The sequence below is a fragment of the Mirounga angustirostris genome, unplaced genomic scaffold (assembly GCF_029215605.1).
Source record: "Mirounga angustirostris isolate CCGP_5_RB_7025 unplaced genomic scaffold, mMirAng1.0.hap1 SCAF_6, whole genome shotgun sequence".
Lineage (NCBI taxonomy): Eukaryota > Metazoa > Chordata > Mammalia > Carnivora > Phocidae > Mirounga > Mirounga angustirostris.
This window is the reverse complement of record NW_026991714.1, coordinates 11,087,351-11,114,727: the sequence shown is the minus strand read 5'-3', so window position 1 is coordinate 11,114,727 and position 27,377 is coordinate 11,087,351.

The following is a 27,377-nucleotide window of genomic DNA, read 5'->3' as shown; positions in this document are numbered from 1 at the left end:
CTCGGTTGAAAAACCAATTAGTGCATTCCATTACCCTGCCCATAGTGCTCGCTTCGGAACTTGGCATGTGATCCACTGAGGGAGCCAATGCCAATGTCGTCACTTAAGCTTTCAGGAGATTGGCTTTTCCAGCTGTGTGTTTGATAACACGCCTTTGAGCTCATGGCAAGAGGGTGACATAAGACATTACTCCCGGGAGCCTAAGAATGGAGTCAGCCTGGAACTGACAGGCATGGTTCCTGGATATTGTCTGGTCATTGAATTCAAACAGTGCCTGAAGGCTCTCTATGGACTTCTTCATTTATGCAAATCAAAAATAAGTTCTCTTTCTGCCTGAACCATTTGCACTGAGTATTCTGTTACTTACAACCTAGAGTCCTAAGTGATAAAGTCATGATGCAGTGTTGCTGTTGTTTTTGTAAATGTAAAACATTGTCTAAATGTCGCTATTATATAATAAGTTCTAAGCTCCTATGGTATCACGAAAAGTCATTATATTGTTTTAATTTACCTTTTTAATCATAATCTCTTACTACTTTTGTCCCATGCACACATGCTCTAGCCACACTATTCTATACTTTTCTCCCAAGCATATAATTCCATTCGGTCTGTATTGTCATGGTATTCTTCATTTTTCCCTAAACGCCTTCCTTAGCTTATGGCAGACCAAAAGCTAGTTACTCTCTAAGGCCAAGGTCAAATACTCCCTAGTGTGTGATCGTCAGAATCAACTCTCTGAGCTGCTGGAGTTGTGGTCATATCATTATAAATCCATAATGTGATACTTTTGGTGAGTTAAGGGATCCGTTTGCTTCTCCATTAGACAGGGAGCCACTTGATGGTGAGACCCACCTCTGTTCATTTACATCTCCATTACAGAATGCTCCCTGACATTCAATAAATGTTAAGTGAATGAATTCATGAATGACTTCCTTAAGTGGAAAATAACAAGATGAATGCAAAAGTTCCTGGCTGGCCAATGAGTCAGAGCTTTGCAAACAAATGAAAGAGTATGGAGAACTTCTTTGACCCTGAATTTATCTTTACAGACTTTACAGGGGCCTTTTCTGCTTAAGTGAACTTATTTTCAGTTTTACAAAGCAATGTGGCTCTGCTTGGTTTCTTTTCACATCAAAGTAACTGGCTCTGATTTGACATCCTCAAAAAATACAAATTTCTCTCCACAATTTTACCAAGTGAAAAAAACATTCAGTTGGCCTCTGACTATCACTGTGTAACATGTACTCTGGGATTTTTAAGAGTGGTTTTCAGAGGAAACGGAGAGATGGACCCTCTCATTCTCGCCAAGGCACCTGAGCATTTAGAGGTTTTCCTTCTGGTTTTGTGCAGCTTGTATTTTTTTTCCCAATGCTCATTCATCACCATGGATGCTATGCTGGGAGAGAAAGGGATTTCGGTTGCAAAACTTGCTTCCTGTTAATTCTTCCATTCCCGAACATTTTGGAAACAGATGTAATGATTTCAATATAATAATAAAAGTAAGATAATTATATCCAGACAACTTAAGCCAAGTGAAAATGATTTTACAAAGTGAATTTCTAATTTCCTTTTTATAGAATGGGTATAGCAACCCTGGCCTCTCTGCTTGCATCCATTAGGTTAATTAAATAATATTGGAGAAATCATTTGCATGATAACTTTATGTAAACATGTAGATCACTGTGTCCTCCCTCCACTGTAGTCTACTCATTATTTCATGTATTTGAAGAATGCCGCTCTCTAAACGTAACAGCTATTTATTGAAAGAATGTTACATGACCGAAAAACAGAAATTTGTTCTACACAACAAACACCAGCAGCCTTAAATATTTGTACTTGATTCAATACGATCCAGAAGTGTATCTAGGAAATAGACTGTAGTGTTCTATTCACTGGTTTAATAGTTCTGTGAGAGAGTGGACTGGTGCTTAGTCATTTTTATTTTAGAGACAGCATGAAGTTCACAGTAAGCAGTAAATAAACATGGGTCAGATTGATGAACAAAGGAGATAAAAATGGTGTTAAGGAACACAAAATTTGGGAGGAGCCTGAGCTTTAATAAATATGTCTATAAATATTTGAGGGACCAGAAATAATAGACCAACACGGATTAGAGCAAAACCCCGAGGGCATGTTTTGCTCCTGCTACAAATAGCTCCACGTGTATAGTGGCCGGAGAGACTGATTTTAATGTCCTAAAGGTATTAAAAGTCATAAACAATACCAAACAAAAATTAACAGCAACAACAACAAAAAGGGAAGTTTTCAGGTTCAGCAAGGTGCTTTGATACTTTGATACACATCTTAATCTCCTCTTCCTTCCAAGATCCTACCAAAACAGTTGTATAGAATACTAAAGTGGTTCCTCCTGAAGCACAGCTCCTGTACTAGCTGATTTTTTTAGTCGTGTCTGTGTGTGACTGAATGAGAGCATAAATAACGTCTAGGACTCTCAGAAACTTCCACGTTTTGGCAAGCAAGTGTGAAACGGGGAGGTTGCTAAACTGGTAGCAACTATCTTTTGGGTAACTCAGAAACAATATATAAAAGGAGATGGGGAGATATAAAGATATATCCGTGAAACTGCTTAATCTGGTGACAGTTCTTTGCAGACCACATGACCTTCACTTCTTCCCTATGATGGACTCAAGTGCATCAGTGGTACATTCTAGACGTTGCTAGAGTTATCTAATTAGGTAACTATTACAATGTCACTCTCAGTTCTGGGAAGAAAGAAATCAAGTCTCGTTCTTGAACTTCCTGGCAGGGATATTTTTCAGCTCTATCAGGCCAAGGATTGAAACTGGAGAACAAACTAAGGTAAAAACCAAACCATCAAATTTAGCTCTAGAGTTCAGAAACCAGCTCAGAATAGAGCTCGTCTATTTTTACCAAAAGAAATGTGCCTGGAAACATACACCTGTTTGCATACTAAAAACTTTGAATTTTACAAACACCAGATGAGATTTTTGGAAGAGGACACGTTTTTTTTTTCACCATTTTTCAAGTGCATCGGCCACTTACTACACCAATTAGTTCTCCCAAACAACATTAGTAGATAAACACAATGTCCAACCGATTACTCTACTTGGATTATGAGTTGAAAACTATTTAGTTTGACTCTGAAAGTTCACCTTACACTGACACCTTTATATTTACTTGTACCAACATCTAGAAATTTGCTTTGGTTTTAAAAACTACTCTGGCAACCAAGCGGGACTTCATGATACAAGCAAGACTGCTTGTGTGAAGACAGACACCTGGTGGCCAATATGTGGAACTGCAGTCCAGGAAAGAAAAAAAAAATTTTTTTTTTTTGATGTCTCCCGCACCCCTTCCCCTCCTGCCTTCTGGGTACAGACGGCTGTTGACGGTGGACAAACTGCAGCTGTAGGAAAGTGAGTCTCAAGTTCAAGTCAAGAGATTTCCAGAACAGTTACATCAACGCCACGAGAGCTCCAGGTCACGAGTTCTCAAAATTATTTAGAAAGCTGACCAGTGTAGCATATACTAACCATTTTTAAAAGCTACTAAAATCTCTTCACTAAGAAGCTGAACAGGAGCCTCGGTGTGTGAGAGTAAGGCTTAATCTCCACCTAAAAACTTCTGGACTTCCTCTGTCAGAATAATGAGCTTCTGTGTTCTTTGGGGGAGAGAGAAGTGTCCATTCCTTCGGCACCACAAAAACAAGTATTTTTGAGCTCCTAAAGGAAGCCTTGCCCCTGAACCGACCCAGCCGCCTTCTAACTGCTCTCTCCAAAGTGACCTCCGCCAAGACAAAAAATATGTCACTGAAAGAAACAGGAAGCAAAATCCCCTTTCTTGTTGCTGCTGGTCCCTAGTTTTGTTCTCTTTTATTTCTAAGTTTGGAGATAAGCTTTGGAAAGCCGAGAGAGAGGAGTTCCCACGTTTCCTTAGGGTACCCTCGGTATCAGACAGTGAATGGAATCAAATCATTATAAGCTTTGCAGCAGGAAACGAGGAGGAGAGAGGCGCAGAAGAACACAGTGTGTCTCCCAGGCCCATCCAAGTGTCTGGCAATTTCCTGATCTCCCCTCAAGCTCGCCCATAAGCAGGGAGACTCAGTCTAATGGGCTAACTTCCGGACATATAGTTCCAGGCACCGCTGCACCTGAAATGACAAGATACTGTGGTAGGGATGGCCTTTGCCTAACTTTTATTGGGCCTTTGCTGTGTGCCAGGCCCTGTCTCAAGTCATGTCCCACCGCCTACCCCCCTGCCAGTGCTCTGAGCTGGCCCTGACAGACACACTGAGTCCCAGTGCTGGCAGATGGAGGGCTGAGGTGTCTGTGATGGAGCCTCACCCACAGATACCCTCCTCTTTGTAACTCATGCTTGTGCTCACACATACAGACCATAATGGGAAAATGGAGGACTTGTCTGATGTTTGGGGTCTGACTGGTCAGTATTTTTGTTTACGACCACAAGAACAACAGGAAAAGGTATACATTTTCCTATGTTACAAGAGAAAAAACATTCATTTAGGTTGAATAAAGCGTGCATGTAACGTCCCCCTTTGCCCATCCTCACTCACCGAGGTGAGAAGTTTGGACAAGGATTAAGGAGATGCCTGAAGGAGAGCTTCTCTGTAGTCACTGCAAGAATGATCATATGGCAAAAGTCATTTAAATTTCAGGTACACAATCCTTTTTCTGAAATCCTTATGAGCAAAGGTGCTTCAGGACTCACAATTTTTCAGATGGTAGTATGATCCATACATTAAATATTGCATCCAATCTGGGACAGCAGTAGGACCCCATAATTAATACGAGTATTTCTGTAATAGAATGTATAATGGTCACATTAGGAAGGATAAATAAAGACTAAGAATAGCCTCATATTGGTTCAGATCAGGTGTGGTCACTAAATGAATCTAATATACATGAAAAAATTTGCTTATTGGGTTTTTTAAATTTTTAAATTGTAATTTTAAATTGTAATTGTTGTGGTCCTGTATGTGATGAAAGAGCTAGTTACATACATGGAGTCCTGTCCAGAAGGCTCATGTAACTCCCTAGAATCAAGAAGAGCAAATACAGCAGTAAGAAGAAAATCTATTATCAAGTAACTCATTTCCTTTGTTCATCAAAAATCAATGCATTCATCATAAAGCCACGAAACTTGTAGGGGTAAACATAGGAGGGGTGCCTGGGTGGCTCAGTCGGTTAAGCATCCGACTCTCCATCTCAGCTGAGGTCTTAATCTCAGGGTTGTGAGTTTGAGCCCCAGGCGGGCTGTAAGCTGGGTGTGGAGCTTACTTAAAAATAAAAATAAAAAAAAAAAGTAAACATAGAAGAAAATCTTCATGATCTGAGGTTAGACAAAGTGTTAAAAATAACACCGAGAGCACAATTCATAAAAGGAAAACTGGTCTTTATCAAAAGTAAAAACTTTGCCAAATCACTGTCAAGAGAATAAAAAAGAAAGTCCACAGAGCAAGAGAAAATGTTTTCAAATCACATCTCCAACAGAAGGCTTGTATCTGGAATATATAAAGAGCTCTTTAAACTCAACAATAAGGAATCAAACAACTCAGTTAAAAATGGGGAAAAAACTTAAACAGACACATCACCAAAGAAGATATTAAGATGGCAAAGAAGCACATGAAGAAAGATGTTCAACACCAGAAGCCATTAGGGTAAGACAAATTTAAACCACGCGGTGAGTTTCTACTACACATCTATTAGAATGTCTAAAAAAAATACTGACAATATCAAGCGTTGGCAAGGATGTGGAGTAACTTAAATGTATGTATATTGCTCGTGGGACTGAGAAATGGTACGGCCACTTTGGAGAATGGTTTGGCAACTACTTACAAAGTTAAATATGCACCTACCACGTGACCGGTAAACCTACTCCTGGGTTTTTATACTAGATCATTGAGAACTTCTGTTCACATGGAAACTAGTATACAAATGTTCATAGGCAGACTTCTTCGTAGAACTTAAGTGTCCTTCCATGGGTGAAAGGATAAACTCCCTGTGATTAAACCACATGACACATTGCTGCACACGTGAACTTGGCTGAATCTCAGACATTATGCTGAGTGAAAGAAGCCAGTCTCAAGAGACAGCAGTATAGCAATGGGCACTAGGTCTGTGGTTGGCAGGGATTATGGGTGGAGGGAGGGTGTGAAAATCAAGGGACAGCATGAGGGAGGGTGGTACCGTTCTGTATCCTTATTGTGGTAGTGACGGTTTATAAATTTATAGATTTACAAACCTATAAGTAGGTTAAATCCATATGACTGAACACCACAGAAGGAACGTCATTATTAGTATCTGATAATTAAGAAAAAAAAAGAACAAAATCCTAATCAAAGCCAATACACTCACATTTGACTTTTGTGTTCCCAGTTTATGGTCAACCTCACCTTTGCTTAACTAATGACACCCTGCTTCAGCCAACACTGCCTATGTGACCAGGAGGCCCTGCCATTATGAAGATGAGTCAGGCAGAGGCCCTGACACTCAGGGCTCACAGCCTGGGCAAAGAAATGAGACAGAGAGGCGAAAAGAGAGGTCAGTGACGTATGCCACCCAAATTCAAGGTCATGATCACCAGGAGCTGTAAGCATAAAGAATGTCTTCTTAATTTGACCAAGAAGGAACAATTGTTTGTGTTGACTGTTTTGTTTTGTTCTGTTGGGGTTTTTTTTTGCCAAATATATTTTTTGGTAATTTTGAAGACTCCCTTGTTTTAACCAAAAAAAATATTAAGTGAAAAAAATCCCATTCGTTGCTAGGAATGGTGTCTGCTAGATTGCAGGTTTATTGAAACATGGACTGTGTCTAATTCCACAGGCATAGTCTAGTAACTAGTACTCTAACACAAAGAAGTCCCATCAATCATGAAATATTTATTAAAGGAATGAAAGATGACATCAACACATACTTTAATCACTGCAAACTTTTATGATATTGTTCTTTATTTAGCTGCCATATTCATCAGCATAGCCTTGCTCATGGCCATTTGGAGATGAAGCATGTATTTTCACTAAGAGGTGCACAGTCCATCTTCATGGTGTTGGGAGGTACTTCCAAGGGGAAAGTCCCTAAAAGTGAGTCAGAATGATTAGTCATGTCCTATGGCATTGGTCTTTGAAACCAAAGACAATTGCATACCCTCTAAATATCTACAGGAAATAAATACCAGCAATGTGATTGTAGATCCTTTTAGACGACCACTAATCCTGCTATGATAAGTGACTGGGCACTCAGTCAAGGGGCGTGTTTGTGCTGCCATGGCAACAGACAACGTTGGTGTCTTCCAGTGTTCTAAATCCAGAGTCCTAATCTAGATATAAATACGCTGAACGTTATGAATCCAGTTTCCGAAACTAAGCCCTACCTCAGTGTCTTCATCTGCGAGTTAAAGGTCACTCACCACAGCCTGCTGTGCATTCATGACAAGTAGAGTCCTTGCTTATAGGAAGTCATGTTTTTCTCCCCATCTGGGCAAAAGTGAAGTTCAAAATCAGAGTTCTATCAGGGTTCAGCTTCTGTGATCAGTCAGACCATTCCTGTTTAGAAGAGAGTTTGCTAAAGTAAGTGCTAAGTATTTTAGGCAAAGAAACCCAGCTGTGAAAATACTGTTAACATTTGTACAGTTGTTTTATATGTGGGTTTATTTTTTACGTGTCCTTATTTCAGTGCAAGTCTTTGGAGAGGAGTTTCTCTTCCCCCACCCACCCTCCTTCCCTGTAGCTTACTCTTGCTGCCCCTCATGGGTCTTTTGAGAAATGACAGTCTCTCTAATTCTTACGGGTCACAAGTGTTCTGCATCACAGCACACCCTTGACTAATTAGCATTAATAAGTGATGCCTGGAGAAAGAACCCTAGAGAAAAAGCAGTAGGCTTGTGTTTGCCAAATTGGAGTTGACCCAACTAGCAAAATTTTCCAGTGTACTTTCATATTCTCCTGCCTCACGTGTGTTCCTGCTGCCTAAACATACATTTCTGACATGGGGTCTTGGACATCCCATGAGGTACATGGCCCTGTGTACTTTTTGCTCCCGGAGATACGCAGACTTCATTTATTTAATAAATTCTTTCTCCCCTGTCTACCGTGTGCAGGCACCGTGGGGAATAAGACATCATCTCTGCCTCCTACAATCTTAAGTTGTTTGAGCAGAGATACAGGAAACTTTAATCTAACAATTCTTTAGTTATTGAGTACCTCCTGTCTGTAAGGCACGGGGCTAGGTACAGAGAGCGGAACGAAAAGGATTTCAACAAGTAGAAAACCAAAGCAGGACAGAGCCTGTAGGCTAAGCAGCAGAAGGAGAAGCTCAGAAGAAGAATAGCCAATGGGCAATGAGAAACTCCTGAGGAGTGAAGCAGAAGCAAAAAGGGTATCGATTCAAATCCTCTTTCTCCTACACACTCTGGTGTGTTGCCTCATCCACAAAGATAACAGGTATGGTCTGCAGGGTCGGTGTAGGTATTGAAGGCACCATGTGGCCCTCACCCGGTACATGGCAGGCAGGCAGCAGTCCACAGTTACAGTGACCGAGTGTCAGATTGCCGATAGCAGACAATTTATGAAGGAGAGCTAGAGAATTCGTTCGCATAGGCAGTTTGGAGTCTCGAATAGAGGGCTTTGAGTGCCTAGCTCTGGAGGATGAGCGTTATGCTGTGAACAGTCATGAGGAGTCACAGATGGTCAGGGAACAAAAGAGGGACATGATACGGAACTGTTTTTAGAACAATGAAGAACGAGCAGGAGCACGGGGAGAAAAGACAGAGCAAAGAGCCTCAAGTTGCCGCAGCTGTTCTGCCAAGTGAACAGAAATCAAGAGGTGCACTTTGGTACTGTCAGAATGTTGTGATTATACTTGAAATACATTCAACATTATAAAAAGAAGCTCTCAGGTAGGACATAAGTCGATGCGATTTTCCACCCTGTGGCAATTCCAAGTTTTTTCCAAATATTTAGGCAAGAACGATGTGCTTGGTGACACACCATGAATGTGATAAGGCCTCCTCCATCAGGACCCACACATTTGTGTTAACAAAGAGCAAACGCCAGGTGTCACCTGCGGGCATCTGCCTGCGAGAGATCATGCCATTTTCAACAGTGCACATGGGTCTGGGTGCCAAAAAAACAGGCATAAGAGTTTTAGAACCAAGTCACCTCGAAGTCTTTCAGGTGTTTATTCTGACATTGAAGTGCATTCTGAGAACCTAAATATCCGAAAAAGAGGACATTGTTAACTACAGGCATGTGTTAAAAATTTGTGCGGCCATTAAAATCATGTGTTTTTCTTATACTTGAAATCCATTCCAAGTTATATCAAGAAGCTTTAAGATCACTTGATGACATGAGTACATGCTCGTGATATTAAGTGAACTGAATAAAACTTGTTCATTTTGGGTATCATTTTTGTTAAAAAATTAAGCTTGTAAAAATATAAGATTGGTGTATATAAATAAGGAATGAAAAGAACACACATTAAGTTTTCAACAGTATTTGTCCGTGGCTGAAGAAGTGGTTTTAACGGAGAGATTACAAACTGAGAGCCAAGAAGGAATGTGACTTGCGGAGATTTCCCTTTGGCCAGACTTTCCCTTCTATTCCCTCCCACTTTGTTCTCTTAGGACCCACCTGCTTCATCTGTGTAGGTTTCTGGCCTGAGCACTGCAGGTACTCCTGGGTGGTTTTCATTCTGGCACTTTCCTACACGAGCAGGATTTACTTTTTATTATTGGAAAAAGTAAAAGTGATCATAATTGGCAGTCTGCACATGACAATTGGAAAACATAATTTCTTGAAAAAAAATTTTTTTACATACACTTTGAGCAGAGATGTAGCCCCTCCCACCTCCCTTAGGTGGAGTACAAGAAATAAGAGCACACCTTTTCATATCCCCTTAGGAGCACCTTCAGATGACAGATATGGGTTTGAGCAGCCCCACCTCAGACCTTGTCCCCAAAGCCCTGAAGGTTTAGGTCTTAGCACATATGTGAGAGCCAGGGTAAATGATTTACATATGCACATTGGTCAGGAATTATTTTAAAGTGGGAAAGTGATGTAATTACTATTCAATAAATAATAATCTGGGGAGATACAGAATCTTTCAAAATACAAATTCAAAACAAAGCAGATTTTGGTAGTGGCATATTCAGTATTATTTATTTAATCCAAGCTCCTCATTTTACAGATGGGAAAAGGGATGGCTGAAGAGATAAAGGAACCGAGCAAGACTTGGTTAACGAAATACTAGATAGAGATCAGGAGGCACTCACTCTGGTCCCCGAGGGCCAGGCCCCATCCACCTGTTCACATGCTCATTTATCCCTCTCGCAACCTGCGGGGCGGGGTCACTTCCGCGGCAGCTGCACCTGTTCCATCCCGCGTTCATTGGCGGGAGTGCAAAGAGGCTGTAGGGGGGGTTCTGAAGCTGTTGGAGCCATAAGTGACCGCCTGGTCCGATGCCCGCATTGGATGACTGCTCAAAGTCACTCGGCTTCTAGGACTGAAACTTCAGCCTCCTAGCTCTACACCCAGCGTTCTTTCAGCACACCGTGCTCCCTTCCAGTGCGAACTGAAATATAAATAAATGAAATGACTAGATTTCTATGATATTAAAGAAATTTTTATTAATAAAATCAGGAAAGACAGCATTGAAAAGTAAGCTGGTGAATTTTATTGTATATAATTATACCTCAATAAAGTTGACTTAAATATAGTTAGTTTTGATACCATTTTAATGAAATGATTTATATTTCCTTCCTTCCTGTGTGTCTGTCTACCTATCTAATCTACCGATATTTGTAACATCTGTCTACCTGTGTATGTATATTTTATCTATATCAAGAGATACCTGAATACCTGAAATGCTATTCAAACATTGTTAATGATGGTTATTTTGGGGTGGCAAAATGTTTCATCTTTGTACTTTTCAACATTTCTTGAGCTTTTGTAATTAGCATTTATTATTTTTACACAACATTGTTGGCATTATTTTCCCAAACAAAACAAAATTGACTGAATGGCACAAGGCTCAAAACATGTCTGAAATACTGGTTAGAGTTTATCTCTTGATATTGTCCTCAAAAAAATAAAATAAAATAAAAACTGAAATAAAACATGAAATCTATAAAAATCCTTTGGATTTTCTGTGGCTTTATGTAAAGTCCTTCACTGGAGAGTTTGATGAGGTTTTTAAAGACTTATTTATTAATGAGGGCCATACAGAAATCTTTATTTTTTTATTTTTTATTTTTTTAAGATTTTATTTATTTGAGAGAGAGAGAATGAGAGACAGAGAGCATGAGAGGGAGGAGGGTCAAAGGGAGAACCAGACTCCCTGCCGAGCAGGGAGCCCGATGAGGGACTCCATCCCGGGACTCCAGGATCATGACCTGAGCCGAAGGCAGTCGCTTAACCGACTGAGCCACCCAGGCGCCCCAGAAATCTTTATTCTTAATAATTAATCAGTTGTATGCTTGTTCTAAAAGACAGAGATTCAGGTAAATAGAAGGATTGGGAAAGGGCACAAATGTATTTGTCTTTTTTACGTACAAAAGAAAATGTGTCCTTCAGAAGATTATTTTGAGTGCTATGTTTTACCAGAGCAAGCTTGTAGCCACAGGAAGGGTGGGTATTGGGCCCAAAGCAGAGTTTTGCCTTTATTACAAAGGCAATTGGACACATTGTTCAAAGTTTGGGATGGAAATGTGACACAATTAAAGGACATTTTAGAAAGCACATTCAGGGGCCCTTGGATGGCTCAGTCAGTGAAGCCTCTGACTCTGGATTTCGGCTTAGGTCATGATCTCAGGGTCATGAGATCAAGCCCCATGTCAGCTCTGCACTGAGAACCCGCTTGAGATTCTCTCTCTCTCTCCCTCTGCCCCTCCCTCCCACTTGCTCATGCACACACACACACACTCTCTCTCTCTCAAAATAATAATAATAGTAATAATAAATAGAAAGCACATTCAGACTGATGTTGTAGAACAGACATAAATATTAACACACTAAAGAAGCTTTTTTTGAAAGTTTATTATTGTTTATTTATTTTATTATGTTCAATTAGCCAACATAAAGAAGCTTTCACCAAGTCAAGGCCTCGAAGAGCAGCTAGCATGGAGGGGTGTGTGGGACACATTTCCCATCTTCTAGGGGCTGACAAATACTGGGGAGCAGAGAATGACAGAGTGAAACAGAAGGGGCCATTATATGACGAATCTGATGGAGTATGATAGTGGTCTCAGCGAGAGAAAGACCCATGAAGGGTGAAGTGCTTGAGGGAGTCATCATGGAGGCAATCAGATGCAGTTTGCACCTTGAAACAGAGTAGAATTGAGATGCATAGATTTGTATAATTGCAAGAAACAGGAAAAGCCGTAGGCAAACATTATGGAAAAATAATATGGCACAATAAATTTGGTTGTTGTTTTAAGAGAAGTACACTAATATAATGGACAGTGTTAGAGAATACCAGCTTCCCCAAAGATCCGCACATACTAATTCCAGAACCTGTGGATATGTTACTTGACATAGCAAAAGGGACTTTACAGACATGATTAACACTGGGGACCTGGAGACAGGAGGATTACCTTAGATTATCTGAGTGAATCCAACATAATCACAGGAGTCCTTACAGTTGTGGAGGGTTTGAAGTCCAACACACGTCCCACTCCTTAATATAATGGATGTGTAGCTTCTAGCCTATAATGATGTCCCCTGACAATTCTTCTCTTTTGTGTATGCACATGCCTTTGAATTCCAGGCCAGCCTTGTGATTGGCTTTGACCAACAGAATGTTACAGAAATAATATTTGTGGACCTCGGGTCCAAATTTTAACATGACTGTCAGTGTCAATTTCCTGCCTTGTAGAATCTAGCTTCTGTGCTGTGAGGAAGCACAGTAGCCCCTGTGGAGAAGAACTGAGGCCTTTGAGCCATAGGCCCAGCTAAACTTCCATGAACCAGAACCAATAGTCAGCTCTATGAGTGACCTCTCAGCCATCCTAGCAGGATGGCATATTATGCAATAAAAGGTATCCAAGACAGGATTGTTTTTAAAAGCTTTCTTTGTTTGTTCATCTAATATATTTTTTTCCCCCACAAGCATACATTCACTAAATTTGTAAGTAAATTTGTAAGTACTTTGAGGCAAGGACCTTGTCATGCTTCCATTAGTATTCCTAGAGTTCGCCCATGCTTGCACCTAAAAGTTACTAAAACTATTAAAAGAATGAGTGGATGAGTATTTAACCTGCAATCAGAAGGAAAAAATAAATAGGGTGCTAAAAAATAATTAAAATAAATTAAGCCCTCAGTTAAACTTGGAACCAGAATTGTCATTTGGGGATTTTGTCCAAACCAAACCCTAAGTATTGCCATTTAAACCAAATAATGAATACCACCTAATCTCAATTCTAGCATGTACTTGCAGGATGTCCCCATTCCCAAGGCAACTCAGTTCTCGGGTCATGCTGTCTATTCATGTGTGTTCCCATTAGCAGCTCTAACTATACTCGGCACAGCTTGTCACACGGACCTGCTCCAAGGGTTATGCTGACCTGGTTGGTTTTTTCACCAGGAAAAAAAAAATGGCTTGTTGTAAGACATTTTTTTTTTTTGGAAATAAAATGCTCTGATTCTTTGGAATTAGTGTCCATCCATAGGTTTCAAACAGGAATCTCAGAAGTTTGTAATTATTGTACATTATTTCCTCAGTATAAATCTTGGGCTCATAAGGAAAAAAAGAGGTCTACCACTGGGATTGGCATGTCAATGAAGTCCATTGTGAAACCCCGAGTATAATATAAACCTTCCCTGAACACATAAAATTCTTGGCTTCCAAGAAGAGTCCTGTAGAAAGAGCACTGCTCTTGTCTCCAACGCATTAATGCTACTCAGAACTCTGTGTCCCAGATCAGTTTTAAAACACTGATTCCAAAGAAAGTTGACATGGTTCACATTTTTTAAATTAAAGAGCAATTTTTCCTCTTTGTATAGTTGACACGAGTATTGTAGTACTGTCTTACTAATAGTGCATAATCCTAGTGCATAAATAGTTGGCTTTATAAAAAATCTTCGGATCAGGGTGGAAATGCAAAGACTGGAAACATCTGAACTGCCCATCTGAACTGGGCTGTCAAACTACTCAGATGCAGAGAACAACATTTATCTGACACCTGAGAAAAGTATCAGGTTGGTCGCTCAGGCTCTAAGAATAAACGTGACTGGGGCCAGGCTCGTGACTCTGGCTAATTCCCCCAGTGAAAGGGCAGCAGCCTGGTCTCCCAGCTCCACCGCTTGCAAAGTGTCTGGAGGACATAGAACTGGCGATCAGCACACATTCGCTGGTAGGTGCCCACAAGGAGCATTGCAGAAAATCCCAAGAAACAAAGAAAAGCAAGGTTGGTTATGGTTTTCTCTGTCCCCTCATTCCTGTAGCCCCTCGGAGTGATCTTCAGAAACCTACATGTAGGCAGGTTTCAGTCAATAGGGAAAATAAAATCAAGGGATAAACAAAGAATCCAATGAGGAAATTCACCTGAGAACCTAGTACCACATGCATTTTGTGTGACAAAATGAATATGAGACTTTTAGCTCTTTGAAAGGAGGGCGCCTATCTTACCCATCTCCGTGTCCCCCGACCCCTCACAGCTACAGAAGTGCTCAGCACTCAGAATGGATGATAAAACAAGAGTTGTAAGCAGAAGGAAGTCTCATGCCCTAGATTCCCAAGGATACGACACTAAAAGACACTTCAAATACAGAGACAAAATTGAAAAGCAGTACCCGTGACATGATTGTGGTTCTTTATCAGTGTTGTGTGACCATGATGTGAAGACAGGAATGAGCAGATATGTGGGACGTGGAACTCTAAGAAGGCAATGGGTGATGAAAATGGTGTGGACCTGTAGACTCAGATAAACTCTTCCGTGTTTCCTTGACTATTATAATATTTTATCTCCCGTATTCAGTGTCCCCTTCGTGGAGTGAAAGAGTTAAACTTCTTTGCTGTGAAACAATGTCCAAAAAGAAAAAAAACCCAAGGATTCTTTTTTTTTTTTTTTAAGGATCTCCATTTTTATTTATTTTATTTATTTTTTTTATTCTTATGTTAATCCCCATACATTACATCATTAGTTTTAGATGAAGTGTTCCATGATTCATTGTTTGTGCACAACACCCAGTGCTCCATGCAGAATGTGCCCTCCTCAATACCCACCACCAGGCTAACCCATCCTCCCACGCCCCTCCCCTCTAGAACCCTCAGTCTGCTTTTCAGAGTCTATCGTCTCTCATGGTTCGTCTACCCCTCCGATTTCCCCCGCTTCATTCTTCCCCTCCCACTACCCTCTTCTTCTTCTTCTTCTTTTTTTTTTTTCTTAACATATATTGCATTATTTGTTTCAGAGGTACAGATCTGAGATTCAACAGTCTTGCACAATTCACAGCGCTTACCAGAGCACATACCCTCCCCAGTGTCTATCACCCAGTCACCCCATCCCTCCCACCCCACCCCCCACTCCAACAACACTCAGTTTGTTTCCTGCGATTAAGAATTCCTCATATCAGTGAGATCATATGATACATGTCTTTCTCTGTTTGACTTATTTCACTCAACATAATACCCTCCAGTTCCATCCACGTCGTTGCAAATGGCAAGATCTCATTCCTTCTGATGGCTGCATAATATTCCATTGTATATATATACCACATCTTCTTTATCCATTCATCTGTCGATGGACATCTTGGCTCTTTCCACAGTTTGGCTATTGTGGACATTGCTGCTATAAACATCGGGGTGCACGTACCCCTTCGGATCCCTACTTTTGTATCTTTGAAAACCCAAGGATTCTAAGGAAGGGACTTTTCATTTGATTTCTCCAGAAATGGACCCTAAGATAAGAATTTGCACATAAGGTGTTTATTTGGAAGGTGATCCCAGGAGCCGTGGCCTGGGAATGGAGAAGTGAGACGGGGAAGTGAATTAAATCCAGAAAATGTGTGTTATCAAGAAAATTACCTCTGGGAGCAGTTTGAGATAAATGCCCTGGAATCTCAGAAACAGTAAGCAACAGTGGTTTTCAAACTTTTTAACCACAGTACAGCATTGCTATCTTAGCAATTACTGAAGACCGCAAGGAGCAATTGCTTACATGGGTTGTATCTAAAAATATTTATTATATTAGGAATCAAAACTGAGAAAAAATTTAGACATTTATTTGTTAATTTAAAAAGAAGAGTAAACTTACTACATGTGAACCAAATGGCAAATATTTTATGAAAAGCCATTATATTTTCCAATTCGAAAACGTGATGTGAGAAGGATGAGATTATGTTACATAATTTTTACAAATCTCTTCAATATCGGGTTTAATAGAAAACAAGCAGATTCTCATATGTGCTTCTGCATTCAATCTATTGCTGTAAGTTTTTGGTTGGAATACTTCTGCCCTTAACCAGATATGTCATTGGAAAGAATATTTTAATTATGTATATAATTGTGTATATTCTCAGATAATTATGTATATTCTTTTTTGACATTGCACAAAATCTTGACAACTGATCATTTCTTAAAGGTTGGTTTCAATGAGAAATCTAAAATCACATCTGTGAACTTTTATACTCTATTTCATTAAAATCCATTTTTAATCCTGCACTTTGAACAAATCTTTTATTCATATTTGATTTTGATCATGTATTGGTCATATGAAAATTAATGGTTCACTGAGTTAGTCATTCTCAATGCTAACGTATTTCATTATATGACTTCAAAAATTCACACCCATTCTTATCTCCATTTGTGTCATCAGAAAACCAGTTAAGCATTGGGAAGTCATCACGTTCACAGCGGTGGATATAAGTTTTCAAAAATTCTAATTTTCTCCTGAAACCTCTGATTTTACTGTCAGTGGTTTCTTTAAAGTGACAGCCTATTTCATTCATTTTTGAAAAATGTCCACCAAGTACCCAAGTCTGATAAGCATAGTTTCTTCTTTCAACGCAATCACACAAGTCCTTTTCTTTGAAATAACCACCATACTTCAGGATGGAGCACAATTGCTGCATATGTGGTTTTCATTTTATCACATAGAGATTAAAAGGACTTACCTTCAAGGGTCAGTATTTAGTAACATGTAGCTATTATTATTAATTGTTTACTTGTTTCATCTAGGACATTTTATTTATTTTTTAAAGGTCTATTTATTTATTTTTAGAGAGAATGAGCACGAGAGAGGGGAGAGGCAGAGGGAGAAAAATCTCCAACAGACTCCCCGCTGAGCACGGAGCCCGATGCATGGCTCAGTGTCATGACCCTGAGATCAGGACCTGAGCCGAAACCGAGAGTCAGACACTTAACTGACTGAGCCACCCAGGCACCCCCAGGACATTTTAAGTGAAACTGGCTCTTTTCCTTCATCAGTAGAAGATGGTGAAGAATGCAGTGACTGCTAGTGTAACTAGTACTCCTAGTATAACGGTGTCACTGCCTGATTATGTGAAGGCAAATTTCCCACCATTGTTCTTACACTGTGAACGCAAAGGTCAACACAGTGAAGAAGGCAAATAACGCTCAAACGATGATGACAATAGTTTCTTGAGGGTGTCTCCAGACATCCATGGGCCACACTTTGAGCACCTAGGTATCAGAATTCTCCCATCAGAGGGGCAAGCCAGCTGGAAATTTGTAGGTTGAGGGCTGCTCTCCGGAGGGGCATGGACTCCCCAGCACGGCTTGCCCACTGTGCCCACAGATGGAGTAGCCTTCAGCAACCAGTGGAAGCCCTCAGGAAAAGACAGGCACATACGGGAAGCTGGAAAGGAGGAGGGCGTGTACTGAAAGAGGAGGGACCAAGGGGTAATGGGTGGGTAGCAAGGGAGTCCACTAAAGTCACAGAAACAGGTCGGGCTGGGTGAGTGGCAGCAGCGTGCCTTGCTCTTCTCCCTCCCTCCTCAAGGACGGCACTTCCACTCTGTTCCCTAGGTTGAGTTTCCATGGAACAGTTGCTCCAAGAAAGGGTTTCACCATTAAGGAAAAAACACGGAATTAGAGCTACTGATTCAGAAGATCTTGAACCTCCCTTCGAGCCCCAACAATGTCCTGATTATGTTATTAATTATTAGGAAATCCCTAAGTGGCATCCTAATGATGTAATCAAAAGAAGGCAAGATAAATAAATACATTAATTAATTAATTATATGGCAACCTGTTTCAGGCTAGATCTTGCTAATCTGGATCTAGCTGATCTGTGCAGGTCCACTGAGTGAATGTGTTGTTTTCAATAAATACAGTGAGGTACTGTAATATGTTTTTTTTTCTTATGATTTTAATACCGTTTTCTTTCCTCTAAGTTACTTTTTTGCAAGAATGCAATATGCAATACATATAGCATAAGGATATGTGCAAATCAATGGTTTACATTATAGGTAAGGCTTCTGCTCAACAGGAGGCTATTAGTAGTTAGGTTTTGAGGGAATCAAAATTTATATGCAGATTTTCAACTGCACGGGGGTTGGCACCCCTAACGCCTGCATTGTCCAAGGGTCAACTCTACTTCCCAATTGCCCTTTTTCTCCTCCATCAACTCTTGCTTCACATCCTGTTTGCAGCTTGGCAGAGGAGCCTTTTGAACATGAAATCCCCTGGAGTCGTTTAAAGCAGTCACCGGTTCTGCCTGTCTACCAGAAAGACAGGAAACCTTTTGCTGGCCTCTTGAAGAGGCTAGCAGGGGAGGAACATTGAAATTAGTTTTGATGGCCTTTCCATACAAATCATGTCTATAGTAGATGGTTCCATACTCCACTGGAGCTCTGGGTCTGAGTGTGAGCTAGAAGTTCCACTGTCCTGTGGATTTTCAGCCCAGAAGCCCAGATCACTGGGAAGATCCCCAAACCCTCGATCCAAAAAATTGAAAGTGGCCCAGGACTAGCAGTGCTGCCAGGTACCCAGCTGAATCAGATGCAAATTTTCCTGGAAGAAAAACACCTTCCTGCCAGGTCTCCAAGAGTTTGGGGTAGAGGAGAGATCATTAAAGTAAGGGAGCAACATAGGTTCTTTCTATATGTGTTCTAATGCTTTGTCGTGGAGGGGACAGATAACCCAACTCAATCAGACTTAAAAATTAATGGTCATTTATTGGCTCTTATAAATGGAGGGTCAGTGCAAAGAGTGTTTCAGGTGAGGTTTGACTTGGTGCTTCACTTCCGTCACCAAGTCACAGGATTTCTTTCCTATCTGTGTTTGCACGGAGTCAGCATATTCCGAAATTTACTAAAGGTTAAGTTTCTTTGTGCTTACCATATGTCTGCCTCTAGCAAACCGGGCTTCCCTACATCCCTATTCACATACATGAAGACATAAGACCTCCCTTTTTTCCACCACTAAACAAAACCCTGGGCTTCATTTAGGCCATGAACCAACTTAGGTTTCCTGCCTACTCCTGAGCTAATTACAGTAACCAGGGCTGGACCCATAGGCCAATCAGAGTTTATGGTTCTAGAAGCGGGGTCAATTGCATATAAACCCCATAGCTGCTCTACAAAGGGGGAAAGTAGCTCGGAGTCCAGTAAAGCATGTGAGTATATACACCATACGTCCTCAAGGTCTGAAGTAAGTTCACATCTTAAAAGTACTGCTCCTTCAGAAAAGAGCTCCCCATGATACAATCACTTTCCTCTCAGATTATACAGATAATGGAATTTGGTTTTTTTTAGACACAGCAGTCCGTCTTACTGTAACAAAGTAAAATCTCTCCAGCCATAAATCTAAGCCAACAGTCAACAGCAGGAGGAACCAGATGTCCCAGGCTGGTTTGCTCAGAGGTTGAGGGAACCAGCAACTTGTCTTTGGGAGAGGAAAGGAGACATGTGGGCAGAGACTGAGAGAGAGCTAGATCAGAATCCTACTGTTACTTCTCCCACAGAGATGTTGATAATAATCTATTTTAAAGTAAATGCTAATATACCATAACTAATGAATACTCCACACTATATACATACCTCCTCCCATTCCTTGACACCTCAGTTATGTGGCCACTCCTTCAGGGATGAAGAGGACTTCTGAATTGGGTGAGATAATCTTTCTGTTACTGGGCAGATAGGAGATGAAAAGATAAATTTGGTATAATTATAGAAAATGATGTCAAAGTTACATTTCTTGAACCCCTGAAATTGAATGTCATACCCATGACTGTAGTCAGGTGGTCCTCTGCCCTGTCTTTTCTTTTTTAGTAAAAAACCTAAAATGTGAAATTTATCTTCTTAAAAATATTAAGTGTACAGTATTGTTAACTATATGCACATTGTTCTACGATAGATATGTAGAACTTTTTCATCTTGCATGATGATCAAAACTCTATACCCATTGAACAACAACTCCCCATTTCCCCCTGTCCCTTGCCTTGGCAGCCACCACTCTACTTTGTGCTTTGATGAGTTTTGCTATTTTAGATATCTTATGTAAATGAAATCATACAGTATTTGCGCTCTGTGGCTGGTTTATTTCACTCAGCATGATGTCCTCAAGTTTCATCCGTATTGTAACATGCAATGGAAGTTCCCTCTTTTTTATGGCTGAATAATATTCCATTGTAAGTATACATTTGATTGTTTCCACCTCTTTGCTTTTGTGAATAATGCTGCAGTGAACATGGGCTCAGGTATCTCTTTATTCTTTGGGGTAAATACGCAAAAGTGGAATTGCTGGATCATATGGTAGTTCTATCTTTAATTTTTTGAGGAACCTCCATGTTGTTTTCCATAGTGGCTGCATTTACATTTCCACCAATGTTGCATTAGAGTTCTAATTTCCCCATATCTTCATCAATGCTTGTTATTTTCTGTTTTTTTTTTTTTTTTTTATGTTTGGTTTTTCTTTGTTTTGTTTTTATAATGCACATCCTAACAAGTATGAAGTGATGCTATCTCATTGTGTTTTGATTCGCATTTCCTTGATGATTTGTGATGTTGAACATTTTTCATATACCTATTAGCCATTTGTACATTTTTGATGAAATGTTTATTCAAGTCGTTTGCCCATTTTTTAAAAGATTTTATTTATTTATTTTAGAGAGAGAGAGCATGAGCAGGGGGAGGAGCAGAGGGAGAGGGACAAGCAGACTCCACACTGAGTGTGGAGCTTGAAGTGGGGCTTGATCCCACGACCCTGAGATCATGACCTGAGCCGACTGAAACGAAGAGTCAGATGCTTAACTGACTGAGCCACCCAGGAGCGCCTTGCCCATTTGTTTAAATCAAGTTAGTTGTTTTTGTTTTATTTTTGTTTTTTGTTTTTTCTCTATTGAGTTGTAGAAGCTCTTTATGTATTTCAGGTACTAAGCCCTTATCAGATGTATGGTCTACAAATATATCCTCCCATTCTGTAGGTTGTCTTTTTACTCTGTTGATTCTTTCCTTTGCTGTTCAGAAGTCTTTAGTTTGATATAGTTCCCCTTGTTTATTTTTTTGCCGTTTTTTTTTTTTTGGTCTGTGCTTTTGATGTCATATTCAACAAATCATTGCCAAGACCAGTGTTAGGAAGATTTTTCCCTTACATTTTCTTCTAGGAGTTTTATAGGTCTTATGTTTAAGTCTTTAACCCGTTCTGAGTTGATTTTTGAGTATGGTGTAAGATAAGGCCTAATTTCATCCTATGCATGTGGATATCCAGTTTTCCCAGCAGCGTTGTTGGAGACTATTCTTTTTACATTATGTATTCTTGGGATCCTTATCAAAGATCATTTGACCTTATATGTGTGGATTTATTTCTGGGTTCTCTATTCTGTTCCATTGGCCTACATGCCTGTTTCTACACCAATACCATACTGTTTCAATTACTCTAGCTCTGCAATGTGCTATGAAGTTAGGAAGTATGAGATTTCCAGCTTTGTTCTTTCTCAAGATTTTTTTGGCTCTGAGAGGTTCTTCGTGGTGCCATATGAATGTTAGGATTGTTTCCTTTTTTATCTGAAAACAAATGCCTCTTGAAAAGGATTATATTTTGAATCTCTAGGTAGTTTTGGGTAGTGTGGACATTTTAACAACATTAAGTCTTCCAATCCATGAGCAAAGGATGTCTTCCTTTGTGCCTTCAATTTCTTTTAGCATTATTTTATAGTTTTCAGGATTGTACAAGTCTTTCACTTCCTTAATTAAGTTTATCCCTAAGTATTTTCTTCTTTTTGATGCTATTTTAAGTGGAATAATTTTCTGTTCAGATTGTTTGTTTGCCCCATTTTATAGAATGTTCTCCCTAGTCCCAGGAAAGGGAGACATCCACAGCATCTTTCTTAGAATCCTATGCTTGAAGTGACTTGAAGATGCAACTTTCACCAGGTGAGAAACCTGACTAGTCTTCATTTCTGTGCTATTCAAAATGCTCTAATATCAGAAAGGTCTTCCTAGTGTTCTAACCTCTTTATTTAGCAAGTCCTCTGGGAAAACCAATCATTGGCATCTATGTGGAAGGGGCAGGGCTTGAGGACTTTATAAGGTGACCCCTCTAGTTTTTCACTACTCAGTCTTTGGTTCATTCTTTTTCATTGTGGGAACTTCATTCTGAGGACTTGTAGAACTTATTTTCTTCTAAGTTGTGCATTTGAAACAAATAGTAATGAAAGGTGTCCCAGTTTGCTACAGCCACTAAGCCTTGTCCCTGTGGTCTCTAGGTTTCTTTGAGGTGCATAGCAAATTCCACTCCTCCCTGAAAGATTACAGCTGATGTTCCTTCCCCCCTCCCCGACTTATCATGGGACCTGACTCTTGGAAGGTTGGAAGGGGCTTTGAGCTGTCTAACTTGATCATTCAGGGCTGCTGGCCTCGGTGTTACTCAGCCTCCACAAGGGATTCAGGCCTAGAAACGCTGCCTTGTCAGGAGCAAGAGCTGAAGGGTCCCTGAGGAAGGTGAGGGAATGTCTGCCAACCTGTCAGCTGCCTGGGAAGAGAGGGCAGAGCTCCCTGCACCAGCTCTGAAAGCACTGGGGGCTGTGGGCAAGGAAGCTGTCAGTGCTCTGGCTAGAAACTACAGTTCAGAAAGTCACAGAAGGGCACATCCTGCAGGCACAACCCTGGGCCTTTCTAGAAAAGAGTCAGCCTCAGACCCAGAACTGTTTTGACCCTTTTCCCTCAACAACCAAACTGCTGGCTTCGAGTGATTCAGGAAGACACCAAAATGTATCAACCCTCCCTACTTTTTCTTTACTTAAAAGCACCCATAATGACAACAAACAAAAAATGCTCTAATTTCTTTTTTCAAAATGAGAATACAATCTGCATACAAATTTAGAAATATAACAAAGCAAATGATAATCATCACAACAACAATAATATTATTAGTCATGAGGACAATAGTAATGTTAACAACAGTAGTAATAATAGTAATAATTAAAAATTAAGTAGCTGCAGTCCCATCACTCAAAATCCTATCATCCAACAATAAACACTAGTGATATTTTGGTAGATTGTCTGCCCAGCCTTTCTTTTCTCCTTTACATTTTGCATATATGTGGGACCATAAAATTGTTTTATAACCAGCTTTTTTTTTTTTACGTAGTAATATCCAGCAAACATCTACCCAAGGCATTAGTCTTCTGGCAACATCATTTTAGCCACCTGTTAATTCCTTACTCAGTGAAATGAGTTTATTTCCTTCTCAAATGATTTAAACTCCCTAAGCTTCAGTTTTCTTGTCTGTGTACTAGGCAGACTTATTGCAGACATTTGGGAGACTCATTAAAATCAGCAACAGAGCCCCTGCCATAATCGCCACTGAGGGCATATAACTTCTTGTTGTTCCTTCCACTTCCATCACTTCTACTACTCCTAGAGTGTATGTGACCATTCCCAACGTTGCATTTTCAAGTCATCTCCTTCTGTTTTATGGCTATTGTATTAGTACAAATTGGTCATTGTTTTCTAAGACTAAATAACCAAAAGTAAACTTACAGGATCAAGATTTTTAGGATTAAAGATTGTGATTGAAAAATTTTATGTTTATTGTTCAATAAACATGGTCTGAATACCTCCATGAATAAGGTACTGTATGAGGTGCCAGAGTTATATGTGGCAGACAGAGGACATGGCTACTGCATGCCCATATACAAGGGACTTAATGGGGACACAAATGGATATGAAAAACATATTGGCTTTTAGAATTATCCCTTCATGTACAAAGAAGAAGAAGAAAGACAAGAAGAAGAAGAAGGAGAAGGGAGAAAGACGAAGAAGAAAAAGAAGAAGAATAAAGAAGAAAAGGAAGGAGAAAGAGAAAGGGAAGAAGAAGAAGGGCAGGAGGAGGAGGAGAAAAAGAAGGTCAAGGACAAGGACTAGAAGAAGAAAGCAGTAACCAAAATATACTTTTTACAATAATACAAGGGAGACTTGGCTGTTGATGTTGAGCTGCTAAGCTAAGTTGATAGAAAAGGAAGAAAATGTACACTTGACTTGTGCACGTTAGTGTGAGCATCTGAGCATGAAGTGCCACTCTATCAAATACAAACTATTTCATTTCAGGTTTCACTGATCTCTATGTCTGCACAGACATAATGTAAAAGGGGAGGGGAGAGGCAAGCCCAGATTCCTTGAGTGGTGTGGGGTTCCATAATACAGTTAGGAGTCATTATGAGAGAATAGATATCAAAATCAATTAGATGTAAATCCTGTCCTTAAATTATAGCATTTAACAAACTGATGAGAAAAAGACAAAAATAGTTAAGGAACTCTCACCGAGGTGCTATCCTTATTGAGTATAGAGAGGAATCCCTTCCATCCAGAAGGGCGTGGGAAGGCTTAACTGCATTTGAGTCTCAGAGTATGAATAGAATTTGAATGTGGGTAGGTGAGGGCAGTGTACTCCAGGCCAAGGGAACTGAATGAGAACAGGAGAATGAAACTAAATCGTGGTGGCATGTATGGTAAGCAGTGAACAGTTCAGTTTGGCCAAACTGGAGGGGACAGACAACAGCTACTCTTACTGAGCTCTCACAGTGTGATAACCACTGGGTGGAGGGCTTGATACATTATCTTGTTTGAACTCTACAACTCTGTGATAGATCATTGCATGCTCATTTTACAGATTGAGACGATAGAAACCCACTGAAGGTTTTAGGCAAGAAAACCTGCCTGTTTGGAGCTGAGGTCCTGGAAGATTAATCTGGCATCTGTGTACAGGATGGGGTGTAATGGAGGGAAGTGGAAATGGAGACTGTCTCCATTGTGAAGGCCGTGATGATAGTCCAAATGGCAACTGATGAAAATCTGATGTGTAAAACTATAATGGAGAAGAGAGCATAAATGTCAGTGTGCTGTAGAGATCCAATCTAGAGGACTAGTAAGCTGATGGCATGTGAAAGGTAAGAAAAAAATGAGGCTGAGTTTGCAATCCTGAATGACTGCAGAGATGGTGGTGCCATTGATTGAGGAAGAATAGGATGACTTTAGAGGAGTGATGATGGATTTGTTTTGGAACATACTAGGTTCACAGAACAGCCAGTGGTCAATCGCCAGCAGTTGGTGGGAAATGGGAGGCTAGAACCCAAGAGACAGAAATTCGGGAGCAGAGATGTAATAAGACTTGATAATAGGCTAGAAGCTGGATGTGCATCAAAAAATGGCCACTCCATAAATCTGCATCACAGAGACCCCACAGGAGGATGAAAATCCCCGATTCTGGAGTTCCAGGACTATTTAAGATGTATTATCATTTAGTCCTTTAGCTCAAAATTATGTTTGGTGAAGTTTAAGCAAGAATAGTTTCTCATATTCATTATACTTTGGGGGAAAACTTTTATTTCAGAGCAATGATGTGTGTTGTGTGTTGTGTGTGTGTGTGTGTGTGTGTGCCAACATCTCACTGAACTCCCCTAGGACCCAGCCCTAAGCCCAGCATATGTCAGTGTTATTGAAAACAGAAGAAAATACAGTTGACCCCTGAACCATGTGGGTTTGAACTGAGCAGGTCTGCTTAAACAGAGATTTTTTTTTTTCAACAAATGTATGTACAGTGCTCTAAATGTATTTTCTCTTCCTTATAATTTTCTTAATACCATTGCTTTTCTTTAGCTTACTTCATTCTAAGAGTACAGTATATAATACAGATAACATACAAAATATGTGTTCATTATTTATGTTATCGGTAAAGCATCTGGTCAACAGTAGCCTATTAGTAGTTAAGTTTGGGGGCAGTCAAGAGTTATATTCAGATTTTTGACTGCCCAGGTGGTCAATGCCCTGAATTCCATATTGTCCAAGGGCCAACTGTGTAAGAGCCTATGTGTGAAATCATTTAGAACAGACACCTCAGCCATGGTTGAGTTGAGTAAGCCTCAGATTGGCTAACTTGTGAAGATTTTCTTCTTATGTGGTGGGAATTCCTAATGGGAAGCTCAGAAATAAAGTTTAGTGTATGTACAGATGTTTCTACCCAGTGTGTGTGTGTGCATGTGTGTGCATGTGCATGTGTGTATGTTTGGTTTTTCCTAACAACAAAATAGAATAAAAGCAGATTTTGTGATGTGTCCTTCAAATTTGGATAGCTGGTAGCATTTCTCCCCCAAAAATCCCTAGAGTAAATGACTTCCTTTTAAATCTGAAGCATAAATCATAACTGTGCTCTCTTTCTGGGGCTTCTGCTTTTTGTCAAATTAACAGCTTTCAAAAGAAACACATATTTTCAGCTGACCTGCAGTTGGACCTAACATTTCTTCCCCAAGCTGTTCTCAGACATTTAAGTCCTGGTAGAGAGAGGACACACTTTCAGAATGTGCCTGGGTGGCCCAGGTCCCCTCCCGGCCTCACCAGTTTAATCCATCTGCCTTCCAGGGGCCGCTTTTGGCTAATGAATCCTTAGCTCCAAGTTTTCCCTCCTTCTAATGAGTGCTAATAAAATGCATTTAACTCCACTAATGCCACGAAAACGCAGCGTTATTTCATTGTATCTACTTAATAAGAACCTTGTTTAATATCAAATTACCACCTGCTCAGCCAAAGCATATGCCGGGGGAAGCCGGGCTGTGAGGAGGGGATATCAAGTGCTATAATTTGGACATTCCTCCTACTCTGCCCTGCAGTCCTACGTGATTGCTTAATTCATTTAGCCGAGCTAGTCTGATCCTTCTGCCAACTGTTTTGTAAAATTTACTGCAATGCTAGGCAACCGGTCCCACCACACAAGCTAGAAATATAGGATTGCTTTTCCTGGGACCAAGCTATTAACAGTTGTTTGGGGAGAGGCAACAGGCAATGGAGCAGATACTGTTACAAAAAGGAAGAAATTTTGGATGTGCCTCATCTTATAAAATAGTTACAGCAAAACCAGTTTGTATTAATCAGATCTTTTTCCCCCCTAATTGTTTAAGGTCTAGTTTCAGAAGCAACGCATAGTTGT